The sequence below is a fragment of the Schistocerca cancellata genome, chromosome 10 (genome assembly GCF_023864275.1).
Source record: "Schistocerca cancellata isolate TAMUIC-IGC-003103 chromosome 10, iqSchCanc2.1, whole genome shotgun sequence".
Taxonomy (NCBI): domain Eukaryota; kingdom Metazoa; phylum Arthropoda; class Insecta; order Orthoptera; family Acrididae; genus Schistocerca; species Schistocerca cancellata.
The window spans coordinates 85,449,853-85,464,520 of NC_064635.1; the positions used below are offsets into that span (position 1 = coordinate 85,449,853).

Here is a 14,668-nt window from a genome sequence, read left to right on the forward strand (position 1 = left end):
TCATGTTGACACCTCAACAAGTGGAAGTGTGAAATTATAATCAAGATGAATGATCACGGCACCTGGTGGACATAGTTGCAACTGGACGACGGCGCTGTGACGCATGGAAATCGTGCATCCCACACTCTGGAAATTAATGCTATCAAGTTTGGTACTCGTACAGTAATTAGTTTCCGTGTTATAACGTGATAAACAAGGAAGGTTTGGTTCAAATGGCTCTGAGCACTATGGGACTTAACTTCTAAGGTCATCAGTCCCCTGGAACTTAGAACTACTTAAACCTAACTAACCTAAGGACATCACACACATCCATGCCCGAGGCAGAATTCGAACCTGCGACCGTAGCGGCCACGCCGTTCCTGACTGTAGCGCCTTTAACCGTTTAGCCACACCGGCCGGCCAAGGAAGGTTTAATTATAACCAGCCGGTATACAGGGTGTTACAAAAAGGTACGGCCAAACTTTCAGGAAACATTCCTCACACACAAAGATAGGAAATATGTTATGTGGAAATGTGTTCGGAAACGCTTACTTTCCATGTTCTCATTTTATTACTTCTCTTCAAATCACATTAATCATGGAGTGGAAACACACAGCAACAGAACGTATGAGCGTGACTTCAAACACTTTGTTACAGGAAATATTCAAAATGTCCTCTGTTAGCGAGGATACTTGCATCCACCCTCCGTCGTATGGAATCCCTGATGCGCTGATGCAGCTCTGGAGAATGGCGTATTGTATCACAGCCGTCCACAATACGAGCACGAAGAGTCTCTACACTTGGTACCGGGGTTGCGTAGACAAGAGCTTTCGAATGCCCCCATAAATGAAAGTAAAGAGGGTTGAGGTCAGGAGAGCGTGGAAGCCATGGAATTGGTCCGCCTCTACCAATCCATCGGTCACCGAATCTGTTGTTGAGAAGCGTACGAACATTTCGACTGAAATGTGCAGGAGCTCCATCGTGCATGAACCACATGTTGTGTCGTACTTGTAAAGGCATTTGTTCTAACAACACAGGTAGAGTATTCCGTATGAAATCATGATAACGTGCTCCACTGAGCGTAGGTGGAAGAATATGGGGCCCAATCAAGACATCACCAACAATGCCTGCCCAAACGTTCACAGAAAATCTGTGTTGATGACGTGATTACACAATTGCGTGCGGATTGTCGTCAGCCCACACATGTTGATTGTGAAAATTTACAATTTGATCACGTTGGAATGAAGCCTCATCCGTAAAGAGAACATTTGCACTGAAATGAGGATTGACACATTGTCGGATGAACCATTCGCAGAAGTGTACCCGTGGAGGCCAATCAGCTGCTGATAGTGCCTGCACACGCTGTACATGGTACGGAAACGACTGGTTCTCCCGTAGCACTCTCCGTACAGTGACGTGGTCAACGTTACCTTGTACAGCAGCAACTTCTCTGACGCTGACATTAGGGTTATCGTCAACTGCACGAAGAATTGCCTCGTCCATTGCAGGTGTCCTCGTCGTTCTAGGTCTTCCCCAGTCGCGAGTCATAGGCTGGAACGTTCCGTGCTCCCTAAGACGCCGATCAATTGCTTCGAACGTCTTCCTGACGGGACACCTTCGTTCTGGAAATGTGTCTTGATACAAACGTACCGCGCCACAATCCATACATCAAATGGGCGTCTTCCAACTCCGCATTTGTAAACATTGCACTGACTGCAAAACCACGTTCGTGATGAGCACTAACCTGTTGATGCTACGTACTGATGTGCTTGATGCTAGTACTGTAGAGCAATGAGTCGCATGTCAACACAAGCAATTGGGCCAACTGGCGGTGAATCGAGGAAGTACAGTACATACTGACGAAACTAAAATGAGCTCTAACATGGAAATTAAGCGTTTCCGGACACATGTCCACATAACATCTTTTCTTTATTTGTGTGTGAGGAATGTTTCCTGAATGTTTGGCCGTACCTTTTTGTAACACCCTGTATATGCAGATGCTGATTCCATTAGTCACAAAGGCATGGAATGCAAGAACCAGATTATGGCATTGATTGTGTATTTTCTGCCTTACTCGGCGCAGGTAGAGCATAATTTATGATAACTAGCACCGCCGGAGAGACAGACTACGCTGGAACAAACAGGAGATTCATATGCTCGATGAAGGTGCAGTTTGCGAAGTAAATGGTGTGCTAGAAGCAAAGTCCAGAGTACGGCAAATATCGTCGTAAGCGTGCATAAACAGTCCACGGTGTGATCCGAAAGGAAAAACGTGACCAAAGGCAAAGTCAGTTGCTCTACTGTCATTGTCACATATCGAAGGCTTCGGAGAACAGCGAGAAGTGCCGGACAGGAGCGGGTCCGCGGTGTTTAGAGCCACCCTCACATCAGCGGACGGGCCCAAGTGACCTGCCCGTGGCTGCAGTGGAGCCCTCCATGGGAACGAGATGCGGCAGTGTTACGATGCCTGAGTACCTCGACGTTTTCTCTATATCAGTAGCATCGGATGGGCATTACTGAATCACGGGGATTTGCCGACAGAATTAAGAAAATATTCTACTGGTCAGCCCGTGTGCGCAAGTCGGGCGCCATTGCGACGGTGGTTTCGTAAGTCTGGCAGAAAAGTATGAAAAATGTTTGTTTCGTAAACAACTCACCTTACTTCTCGACGCAGCCTCCTTTGGTTCAGAGATTCTGCAGCTTTTTCATCCCATCGACAAAATAGGTTTTGTCGAAGTCTGCAAAATACACGTGACTGAACATATGACTTCACCATGTGATGAAAATGTCTTCCCAGCAAACAAAAGTTGGGGAATAGGAAGAAGTCACTTGGCACTAATTGTGGTGGGGTAGATGAGGAATCATTTCAAAGCCCAATTCTTGCACTTTTGCCACTGCTGTAGCTGATGTGTGGGTTGGTGTATTATCCTGGTAAAACAGCACCTTTTTGCTGCCAACATTCGTCTTTTTTCAGCCAACGCAAGTTTTAGACGATCCAACAATGAAGCATGGGTCAAATGGCTCTGAGCTCTATGGGACTTAACTTCTGAGGTCATCAGTCCCCTAGAACTTAGAACTAATTAAACCTAACTAACCTAAGGACATCATACACTTCCATGCCCGAGGCAGGATTCGAACCTGCGACCGTAGCGGTCGCGCGGTTCCAGACTGTAGCGCCTAGAACCGCTCGGCCACACCGATCGGCAACAATGAAACATAATAGGGTACAGTTATTGTTCTGCCTTTTGCCAAGTAATGTACGTGGGTCATTCCTTGGAAATCCAAAAAAACAGGGGACATCATATCGTCAGCTGACATGGTCTTTGCTTTCTTCGGAGCACTTTGTCCATTGTTTTGATTGCCGTTAGGACTCTGGCATATTAAAAGTGTTTCAATTTAATTATTCTGCGTTATTTCGCTTTTCCATGTCCTTGACATTAATGCTACGAAGTTTGGTACTCGCACGGGAATTAGTTTCCGTGTTATAACGTGTTAAATAGGGAAAGTTTAATTATAAGCACCCGCTGGCACATAACATTCTCGGACTTCTTGCTGCTTCAGTTCAGAGTAAACCTCGAGCTTTCGACGATTATCTCCACCGTCTTCGTCAGGAGCAACAGACTGTCAAAACTGCTGCTGAGGTGCCTCCATGCAGCCCTCAGACCGCCTCTGGTTGGTCGATAATGACGTAATGCTGTCGTATGTGCTGTCAACGCCTGCTCTTTTAGCGGCACCGCTCCTGTACTAGCGAAAACATTGCGGCGAATATCTCTGGCACTTCTCTGTATCGAGAGCTCGCTTCCATGCACTGCTAAGATCAAGTGCACCGTCAAGGTTGAAGTTCTCCTCTAATATTCTTATTTGTACAGCCTCCTTACACTAGAGAACCCAAGTATGTATGATCCAGGGACAAAACTTTTGTTTCATCAAATAGTATTTTGTGTTTGTTTGTGACGCTGTGATCAGCAATTGCACATTTCTCGAGTTCTCTTCTGTCAATATGTCATCGATGTTGTACACACCTGTCGGAAATGGTTGGCATGTTTTATATATTATGAAAGAAACGCACACAACGCAGGTGTAACATTCTACAATATTTATTATTTGGGCCACGAACCGATTTTCGGCTGTTACGCCATCATCAGGTACAAAGCTAAGTGTGTGGTGCAGTGAAATTTTGGTGGGTCAAAGATTTTAAACTACAGAGTATCTCCATTTCCAGAGATGAAAAATGTTAATGTTAGAAATAGGAATAAAGCAAAGGAATTATTTCAGTGGAAATACGATGTAAGATTATTTAGCTAAGCTAAAATATGTGACACTTCAACTATTGAACTGTAGGCAAATTACAACAGTTGTACATAAAAAAATTGAACAACAAACGTTGGTGGTATGTTCCAAAGATGTGTCTGGACAAATTAATCTTGTCTTTAACAGGTCCTAAATTATAAACAGATAAGTTATACTAGTGAGATTAAGCAGGTAAGTGAAGCAGCTGTGATCACAAAAAGTATTTTTTTTTAACACAACGAGAGGAATTATAGCAGCCTAAGCCAGTATAAAACCTTGGAAGAGAGCGGATTATTGTCCAAAAACTGTATTATAAAACTGTCTGTGAAGATTTCAGCAAGGACTGGACTGTGAGGGGATCCCATAACATGACCATCCAACTGTTTCTACTTTCTGCCGTTGAAACGGAAACAATTTTCTACTAGACAAGTGTCCTTACTGAAATCAGTGGACTGCTACGGTCGCAGGTTCGAATCCTGCCTCGGGTATGGACGTGTGTGATGTCCTTAGGTTAGTTAGGTTTAAGTAGTTCTAAGTTCTAGGGGACTGATGACCACAGCTGTTAAGTCCCATAGTGCTCAGAGCCATTTGAACCATTTTTTTTAAATCAGTGAGCGTATTTATCCTTTTAAGATTTATACGGATTTTACCACCATAGATATGGTAACAACGTCCTATTCTCAACACACAGTGACCCATAAACATGCAGCCTTTCATTCAATGATACATCGCCTCATATCCATCCCCATGAGTGAAGACAACTTCAAAATGATATTAAATACAATAAAACAAATGACATCAAACAATGGCTATCCTCCGATCTCAATGGACTATATAAGTCACTAAAAGGAGAAACAACAGGTGTACTCTCTTCTTTACCCTGTTCTTAACCATGTCAAGAACGCAATAAAATGTACAATTCTGTACTCAGAAAAAGTCTCACTGGATGTGCCAGAAAGCTTAAAACCAGGAAAACATCATTTTATGTGCATAACAAAAAAATGGTTCAAATGGCTCTGAGCACTATGGGACTTAACATCTGAGGTAATCAGTCCCCTAGAGCTTAGAACTACTTAAAGCTACCCAACCTAAGGACATTACACACATCCATGCCCGAGGCAGGATTCGAACCTGCGACCGTAGCGGTCGCGCGGTTCCAGGCTGAAGCGCCTAGAACCGCTCGACCACCAGCGGCCGGCTATGTGCATAACACTGGCACTTTTTGCCCAATGGTTAAGGCAGCACTCCAGCTTTGGAAAAGAGTGGAATATCTGTGGAAAATTCCATATCGGTCAGTCTGGCAGGGCAATATGCACCCTCCTGAAGGAACACCACAGGGGTTGGAAACTTAGGTGACTCTGCTTTTGCAGACGACCTGTATAAAGAACGCCGTAATTACAAGATGATGTATGAAGTGTTACATCACATCCATAAAGGAAGGAAGATAAACTATCTTGAATAATGCAAATTAAAAACGTACCGGTATATCTATAAGCCCAAGCTCAGTACTGAATGACCAGACACAGTTCCCTTACTCGACACTTCTAAATGCTGATACTATTCATAATCCCATGTAAGGCATATTGTAAGTTACACATCTTACTCACAAGCAGCTGAGGACCATTTAAACCCTCACATGCAGAGCCATTCAGTCTAAACCCCAGTGTACCAGTGAAAGGATAAAACTGGGGCACGTTTGTATGTGGCATCCGAATATGATTTTGTAAACGATGTATGTCTTTGATAGGTTTTATATCGCAGACTCAGAGGTACTGATAGTGTTGGAGTAAGGCAGCGCTTGGCGCACGGTTGTAGGTAGCTGTCTGTGAGGGAAAGACGACGGAGTAGGCAGTCTTCGTAGTGTGCTGTATGAAGTCACCAACTGTTAGATTAATGTAGGTATTTCAGTATTGTTGAACATGGGAGAAGAAGTCTTCATGCAACCAAGGTAAAGATGTTAAATCATTACGATTTCTGTTTTTGCCAGCGAGTTAGTATAGACAAGTTGGATGATGATTTGCAATTGTTGAGTAACCCCAGAATGTACGTGAACTGTTTTGATAGAAAGGCTAGTTCGATATTTCACTTTTGTAACGTATCTAAGATTTGTTAATAGAGCCATATGTAATTTGATGATCTGAGTTAATGTTGGATTGTTGTTGTGTTCTTCAGTCCCGAGACTGGTTTGATGCAGCTCTCTATGCTACTCTATCCTGTGCAAGCTTCTTCATCTCCCAGTACCTACTGCAACCTACAACCTTCTGAATCTGCTTAGTGTATTCATCTCTTGGTCTCCCTCTATGATTTATACCCTCCACGCCGTCCTCCAATACTAAATTGGTGATCCCTTGATGCCTCAGAACATGTCCTACCAACCGATCCCTTCTCTTTGTCAAGTTGTGCCACAAACTCTTCTTCTCCCCAATTCTATTCAATACTTCATCATTAGTTACGTGATCTACCCATCTAATCTTCAGCATTCTTCTGTACCACATTTCAAAAGCTTCTATTCTCTTCTTGTCCAAACTATTTATCGTCCATGTTTCACTTCCATACATGGCTACACTCCATACAAATACTTTCAGAAACGATTTCCTGACACTTAAATCTACACTCGATGTTAACAAATTTTTCTTCTTCAGAAACGCTTTCCTTGCCATTGCCAGTCTACATTTTATATCCTCTCTACTTCGACCATCATCAGTTATTTTGATCCCCGAATAGCAAAACTCCTTTACTACTTTAAGTGTCTCATTTCCTAATCTAATTCCGTCAGTATCACCCGACTTAATTCTAATACATTCCATTATCCTCGTTTTGCTTTTGTTGATGTTCATATTATATCCTCCTTTCAAGACACTGCCCATTCAGTTCAACTGCTCTTCCAGGTCCTTTGCTGTCACTGTTGGATTAGTGAAGCCAAATAATACGTGCTGTTTAAATCTCATTGATTGTGAATCAGTTGTGAGTAATGTAACTTCAATTGTCAGATGTTTTTCAGAAGACAAACTTAACTTGCAATATAATTTTGCTAAGAAACTTAGTAATTAAACATAATCAGTACCGCCTCCCTGTCCAGGACATATTTCTTAAAGAAATTGAATTTTCTTATATGTTCTCGTTTATCAGGAAATGAATTACATGTGCATTTCAAGTATAATGGCCAGCAGTGCACACTGCTGTGCCTGTAGCTAGCATATTTATATTTCTTTTTTAATGCGAGACCACAATATAACGCGTTACTCCGTTGCTGCTTTAGAAGTAAGACAATTTAATTTATTTGGGATGTGCACAGGGACCAAAGTTATCAGTTTTGAACAGGGCCAGTTGATTCACTGCCAAAGGGGAGTGACTCTATTTCTTTATTGGTATTGGGAGTTGCATTGCCCAATCAATTACTGTAAAAGTTTGCTAACTATAACACAGAGTAAAATCATCACTTGCACTTACAACACGCAACACGAAAATTCGAGTTCAGTACCCATTGCACAGATCAGACATTCATTCAACGTCCTGCCAGCATAAAAAGAGGCGGGGAATATTATGCTGTCAGTGGAGAAGAAGTAACAGCAAAGAAATGGTTCAAATGGCTCTAAGCACTATACGACTTAACATCTGAGGTCATCAGTCCCCTAGAGTTAGAACCACTTAAACCTAACTAACCTAAGGACAACACACATATCCATACCCGAGGAAGGATTCGAACCTGCGACTGTAGCAATCGCGTGGTCCCAGAATGAAGCACCTAGAACCGTTCGGCCACCGCGGCCGGCAAATGGGAAGGACCAACCACAGCTAAATCAAGACCAAGGAGACCTTGTGTAGTGATGGGCAGGGACCGTCGAGCATTGGGTGGTGCGATCAGTGGAAGGAATCACTCGTGAGTTCTGAAGTGCTACCAGCAATTCAGCGATGACTGTGCATAGGAAGTTAAGAAGAAGGGGATATAATGGTCGAGGACCTCCTCTTAAGCCACACACTTCTGTAATCAATGCTAAGCAACGCTTGAGGTCGTCTAAGAGGAACACCAGTAGACTGTATGTATGTATGTATTAAACCAGGGATCCAGAAACCATGGAGAGGCTTCATCCCGTCATAGCCCTCAGTGGTTCAGACCACAGCAGTCCACCCACCCCACCACCGCCCCACACAGAACCCAGGGTCATTGTGCGGTTCGGCCCCCAGTGGACTACACCCTCCCCCCCCCCTTCCCCGCCCCCTTGGGAGCGTCTTATACGAGTGTAACCCCAAATATTTGCATGGACAGTGTTTGTGCAGCAATCGCTGGCACAGTGCAACTGAGGCGGAATAAGGGGACCCAGCCCGCTTTCGCCAAAGTAGATTGATAAGCGCCTTAAAAACCATCCACAGACTGACCAGCACACTGGACCTTGAAACCAATCCGCCAGGCGGATTCATGCTGGGGACCAGCATGCCTTCCGACTCCAGAAACAGGGACCAAACTGATAAGGTCATCAGTCCCTAGACTTACACACTATTTAAACTAACTTATGCTAAGAACAATACACACACCCATGCCCGAGGGAGGACTCGAACCTCCTGTGGGAGGGGCCGTGCAATCCGTGACGTGGCACCTCTAACTGTGTGGCCACTTCGCGTGGGTAGGCTAGTAGACAGTAATTGTCTGGAAACGATTTGGAGTGATCAATTGCGCTACATACTGTAGCAGTGTGATGGATGGGTCTGGATCTGGTGAATGTCTGGAGAACCTTACTGCAATCACTGTTCTGACAACAGTGAAGTATGGGGGAGGTATGGAGTTGTTCTTAACGGTTATGGTGCAGTCGCCTAGTTGCGGTCCAGAACACAGTAAACGTGGAAGGATAGGAACACTTTTTCAGTATTGTGTACTGTATACAGTAGCGGAATAGTTCAGGGACGAAGATTCTTTCTATCAGCATCACAGTGCACCCTCTCATAAAGTGGTATATGTGAGGCAATGCTTTGTTGCCAGTAACATCTCTGAAATCGACAGACCTGCTCAGAGACCAGACCTGAACCCCACGGAACACATTTGGGATGAGTTAGGTCGTCGACTTCGCTCTGGATCCCACCACCCAACATCTGGGATGAGTTAGGTCGTCGACTTCGCTCTGGATTCCACCACCTAACACCACTAACGTGTCAGATTCGGGCTCTTCAGTAAGAACAGGCTACGATTGCTCTAAACACATTGAGACACTTGACTGAAAGCGTCTGCTATAGGGTACAAGACGTCATAATGGCACTGGGTAGACCACCAGATACTAATGTCTACTAAGTCCGCATGGCTGGCCGCGCCATCTAACGCGCTGCTTCCCGGGCGGGAACTCGTGCCGGTCCCTGGCACGCATCCGCCCGGCGGATTATTGTCGAGGTCCGGTGTTCCGGCCAGCCTGTGGATGTTTTCAAGGCGGTTTTCCATCTACATCGGTGAAACCGGGCTGGTTCCCCTTATTCCGCCTCAGTTACACTATGTCGGCGATTGCTGTGCAAACACTGTTTCCAGGTACGCATACACCATAATTACTCTACCACGAAACATTTGGGGTTACTCTCATCTTGTATGAGACGTTCCTGGCGTAGGGGGGGGGGGGGGCTCCACTGGGGGCTGAACCGCGCACAATAAACCTGGGTTCGGTGTGGGGCGGCGGTGGGGTGGGTGGACTGCTCTGGCCTGTAGTGGGGTTGTGAATCACTGAGGGCTACGGTGGGACGAAGCCACTCCGTCGTTTCTAGGTCCCTGGTTTAATACACTACAACACAACATCCACTAATAGGTGGTTAGCTGGACAGAGTACACTGAAGGCCTATACAAGGGAGAAGACTTGTCTGATGGCGAGATGGCGTCCTGCCAGCCTAAAAGGGGGCAGCGAATATTATGCTATCAATGGAGAAGCAGTAACAGCAAATAGGAATCGACAGAGAAGAGACAGGGGATGCAGTATTAGAATCAAAATTTAAAAGAGCTTTGGGCCAGCCAAGATCAAATAAGGCAGAAGGGATAGATAACATTGCATCGGAATTTCTAAAATATTTCGGGGAAGTGGCAACAAAACTTTCGGAAAAATGTCATCCGCTAAATCTAGAATATTGCAAGAGCTGACAATTTTCGCACGGCCTAAGAACTCAGTGCATCCAACTTTCCGACAAGAATAATGTACAGAACACCGTAAAGGAAAACTAGGGATCTGTTAGATGACGATTAGTTGCCTGTAGGGAAGGTCAAGGCACCAGAGAGGTAACTGTGACGATCTGTTTGATAATGAGGGCAACAGTGGAGAAAAATCAAGCCGCGTTTATAGAATTTGTCGATCTCGAAAAAGCGTTAGACTATGTAAAACTGTGCAGGATGTTCGCAAAATATGAGAAACCAATAAGGAAAGACTTACAAAAAGCAAGAGGGAACAATAAAATTGGAAGACCAAGAACGAAGTGTTCGGATTAAAAAGAGTGTAAGGCAGGGTTGTAGTCTGTCGCCCCTACTGTTCAATCCGGACGTCGAACAAGCAATGATGGAAATAAAAGAAGGGTTCAGCAGTGGAATTAAAATTCAAGGTGAAAGGGTATCAATGATACCATTCGCTGATGACATTGCTATTCTGAGTGAAAGTGAAGAAGAATTACATGATGCGCTGAATAGAATGAACAGTCTAATTAGTACAGAATATGGACTGAGAGTAAATCGAGGAAAGACGAAAGTAATGAGAAGTAACAGAAATGAGAACAGCGAGAAACTTAACATCAGGATTGGTGGTTACGAAGTAGATGAAGTTACGGAATTCTGCTACCTACACAGCAAAATAACCAGCGACGGACGGGGCAAGGAGGACATCAAAAGCAGACTAGCATTGGCAAAAAGGGCGTTCGTGGCCAAGAGAAGTCTATTAGTATCAAATATAGGTCTTAATTTGAGGAAGACATTTCTGCGAATGTACGTTTGGAGCACAGCATTGTATGGTAGTGAATCATGGACTGTGCGAAAACTGGAACAGAAGAGAACCGAAGCATTTGAGATATGATGCTACAGATATATGGTGAAATTTAGGTGGACTGTTAAGGTAAGGAATGAGGATACGACGGTTTGCCTTTAGAAAAGGTAAAGGCACCAGAGAGACAATTCGTACGTTGCAGTTGATAATGGAAGCAAGATTAAAGAAAAATCAAAACACGTTCATAGGGATTGTTATACAAGAAAAAGCATTAGACAATGTAAAATGGTGCAAGATGTTCGAAATTCTGAGAAAAATAGGGATAAGCTATAGGGAGAGACGGTTAACACACAATATGTACATGAACAAGAGAGAATAATAAGAGTGGACGACCAAGAACGACTGCTTGGATTAAAAAGTGAGTAAGAAAGGGACGAAGTTTTTCGCCCCTACTGTTCAATCTACACACAGAAGAAGGAGTGTGGGAAATAAAAGAAAGCTTCAATTAGGGGTGGAAGGTAATCAATGATAAGATTCGAGATGATATTGCTATCGTGAGTGAAAGAGATGAAGAAATACAGGACTGCTGAGTGGAATGAAAAGTATAATGAGTACAGAGTAAGGAATTCGACTAAATCGAAGAAAGAGGAAAGTAGTATAGGAGTAGCAGAAATGAGAACAGCAAGAAACTTAACATTAGGACTGGAGATCGTGAAGCAGATGAAGCTAAGGAAATCTGCTACCTAGGCAAAAAAAATAAACCATGATGGACGGAGCAAGAAGGAAACAAAAAGCAATGTAGCACTTGGAAAAAGGGATTCCTGACCAAGAGAAGTCTGCTAGTATCAAATGTAGGTCTCAATTTGAGGACGAAATTTCTGAGAATGTACGTTTAGAGCACAGCATTATATGGTAGTGAGACACGGACTGTGGGAAAACCGAAAAAGCGGAGAATCGTAGCCTCTGAGATGCGGTGCTACAGAAGACTGTTAGGAAGACTGATAAGGTGAAGAATGATGAGGCAAAATGGACGAGGAAGGGAACATATCGAGAAAAATGACAAGAAGAAGGGATAAAATGATAGGAAATCTGATAAGACATCAGGGAATAATTCTGTGGTATTAGCCTTTTCAGACCCCCACCAAAACTCGAAATGAAAATTTTGAAATAAATGCATTTTTGTAACTAAAAGAAATATAGAATCGTGGACCAATTGCTTAGAAAATTTTATTTTTTATTTTTGATACAAATTTTGAACCCACACGATTGTGTGGATTGGGATTATTTTACATATATATGTGTCATTTCTTGCAGTGATATTCACGAAAGCAATTACTGTCTTTTGACAAACACAAATAAATATTACACTTCAGACATCTTGTTCTCGTCCTCTTCTTGCAATTTTTTTGCCTGCAGCAACGAGTTGAATTGGCGCTTCCCCAATCACTTGTCGGAATCCAAGATCTAAGATGTTTTTCTTTTGTACTTTATTGGCTTCGCATTCAACTTTGTATTGCAACTAGGAATTGACGCAAGTAAATGAATCAAAACTTTTAAAGTCCACTGTTTTGTCTTCAAGAAAATCCTGGAGGTCTCTATCATTTGATCGCAGAGGTCCACTCCTCCCATACACAGGTTGTACTTTACTACGACTGCAGGACATGGCACTAAGATGTACTTCTTTTCTGGTTTACTCCATCTCTCAACATTGCTTACAGGTTCACATCCTGTACAAGTAGAGGCAAGGGTCACAGCTTTTGAATCTTTCCACTGCACAATGACTATTTTATCATCGTCCCTGCAGAATTCTTCCATATCTCCTCTCTTCAGTCTTTTCTGTGGCGCTCACCAGAATGGAATGATGAAAAGCAGCTCGAAAATGTGCAGACCAGTCAAAATGTAAATGTCGTGTGACTAGGGGCGTCCCGTCGGGTAGACCGTTCGCCGGGTGCAGGTCTTTCGATTTCACGCCACTTCGGCGACTTGCGCGTCGATGTGGATGAAATGATGTTTTCTTCTGTCAGGTGAACTGATATCACTCTGTTTTTCATTATGGTTCCTGTTCCTTCCAGCTCTAGGTGAAGTAACTGTTGCAATAATGGCAAAGCTGTCAAATATCTGTCAAAATATAGTATTGCACCTTGAGGTAATTTTTGAGCAAGGCAAAGTATTACAGATGATCCAAGACCAAGGCCAACATCTGGCAGAGGAGTTGATTTACCTTGACAGAATTCAAAATCAAGTACTAAACCTTTCGTTGTTGCCAAAACAAAGTTTTCAATTCCTAAAGGTTCATATGGCGCTGAGCACTATGGGACTCAACATCTTAGGTCATAAGTCCCCTAGAACTTAGAACTACTTAAACCTAACTAACCTAAGGACATCACACACACCCATGCCCGAGGCAGGATTCGAACCTGCGACCGTAGCAGTCCCGCGGTTCCGGACTGCAGCGCCAGAACCGCTAGACCACCGCGGCCGGCAATTCCTAAAGGGCGCGGTTTGTTTGGAACATACTGAGACAATGTGCAGCGTCCAGTAAATGGTACCATTTGATCATAAATGGCATAATCATTTTCAGAGGGGCGTGGAAATCTCAAACAATCACAGTGTACCACATTAATTGCACGTTGTACTTTCCACAATCTATTAGTTTCTGATTCACGTGGAATGTTGTTAGTGTCCACAACATGCAGTGCTGTTCTAAGAGTGAAGACCCTGCCTCTAGGCATACAATCTACAATAGTTGGCATACGCAATGACTTCTGCCAGTACATACGTGTACAAGGATATCTAATGCATCCCATAAGTACATGCATGCCGTACAACTTTTTTATCTCTTGAGGATTTGTATGAAGCAACTTCCCTTTCTTCGAAAAGTAGTAACTGCTAGTGCAGTCAGATGGTAACTGAAAAAAATCTTCTGGGTAGTACTCACTGAAATAGCTCATTGGAGTTTGAATTTCCTGTCCTACCTCATTCTCTGAGTGCGCAAAAATTTTGGAGGTGAATGGTCTTTTTCTCCAAGTGGACAAACGACGATGTGTTTCCACTGTTTTTTTTAGAATTCTTTCTACTGTGTTGACTGGGAAAATTGTCCTGAACTTCTGGAGCAACTAGTAGTATTGTTGCAGAAGCACTGTTACAATTTTCCTCCTCGTCAGAAGATTCAGAGCTTTCTCCAAGTCTAGGTTTGATTGTTGAAAGAGTGCAAGTTGTATCTAACAATTCGCCATCACTACTGAAGACTTCCAATTCAGAGTCATCTAATATGGCTAGAATTTCCTCGTCAGTAAGCCCTAAAACGAAACAAAGAAACGAACTGTGAAAATAATGCGTAAATACAATAGTAAAATGACTTATCTATTCCGTAATCTGTTCCGAATCGTAACCACAAACATCGACTGAAAACGATCATATGCCGGTAAAATAGTCCCAACACGCACAATTGTGCGTGTGGATGTTAC

The 14,668-nt window shown here is 43.4% G+C and overlaps 1 protein-coding gene across 1 annotated transcript in view; it reads right to left on the bottom strand.

Annotated features, from left to right (window-relative positions):
* The window catches only part of LOC126106148 (uncharacterized), a 155,868-nt gene that overhangs the window by 95,170 nt on the left and 46,030 nt on the right, over positions 1 to 14,668 (bottom strand). The gene's annotated exons all lie outside the window — the stretch shown is intronic.